This window comes from Morone saxatilis, unplaced genomic scaffold, assembly GCF_004916995.1.
Source record: "Morone saxatilis isolate NCDOM2014 unplaced genomic scaffold, NCSU_SB_2.0 Contig54, whole genome shotgun sequence".
NCBI classification, from domain to species: Eukaryota; Metazoa; Chordata; class Actinopteri; family Moronidae; genus Morone; species Morone saxatilis.
In genome coordinates, this window is record NW_023340140.1 from 1 (window position 1) to 852 (window position 852).

Consider the following 852-nt stretch of genomic DNA (forward strand, 5'->3'; position numbering starts at 1 on the left):
CTCTCCCTGTCTCTCTCTCTCTCCCTGTCTCTCTGTCTCTCTCTCTCTCTCTCTCCCTCCAGTTGTCTCCGTTCCCGTTCGACCAGGTGAAGGCGGAGTCGGAGCGTTTCTCCAACGCCGACCTGGTCTGGTGTCAGGAGGAGCACAAGAATCAGGGTTACTACGACTACGTGAAGCCTCGCATCAGGACCACGATCCAGAGAGCCAAGCCTGTCTGGTAAAGCTCTTCTTCTTCATCATCATCATCTTCACCATGTGTCAGTTCAGTGTGCTCTGACCTCTGACCTCTGACCTCTCTGTGTGTCTCAGGTACGCTGGTAGAGACCCGGCGGCGGCTCCGGCTACAGGAAACAAAAACACTCACCTGACGGAGCTGAAGCGTTTATTGGACAACGCCTTCGGCCTGGACGCGTTCAAAGATCAGCAGTAGACCTCTGACCTGGAATAAACCCTCACCTGTCTGACCTTTGACCCCGACCCTCCTGGATTCAGTTTGTTGACACTCGGTATTATACACACACACACACACACACAGTGGTATATGCATACTGTAAATACTCTGTTAGAGTAAACAAAACAGTAAATCAATACCGTTTTACAGTTCGGTCACACTCAAACTGAATTTTCTGGACTAAATAAAGTATTCATTCATGTTTTTAACTTTTCCCAGTTTAAAATGGACGCAGCGGTAAATGTTTGAGCCTTGTTGTTGTTTATCTTCAGCGAGCAGTTTACTGAGTATTACTGCGGCTCATATTATCCTTTTATTAAACGTCAGAAAACAACAAAACTCAGTTTGTGTGCGACAGTCACAAGATTCAGTTTACTACAACGTATAGAAAGAGAGTGATC

At 46.8% G+C, this 852-nt stretch overlaps 1 long non-coding RNA gene across 1 annotated transcript; it reads left to right on the forward strand.

Annotated features, from left to right (window-relative positions):
- Window positions 1-43: 43 nt before the first annotated feature.
- Window positions 44-471, forward strand: LOC118339653. The gene is made up of 2 exons (XR_004797322.1): window positions 44-217; window positions 310-471. It is a non-coding gene; the product is annotated as an uncharacterized LOC118339653 (long non-coding RNA).
- Window positions 472-852: the final 381 nt, after the last annotated feature.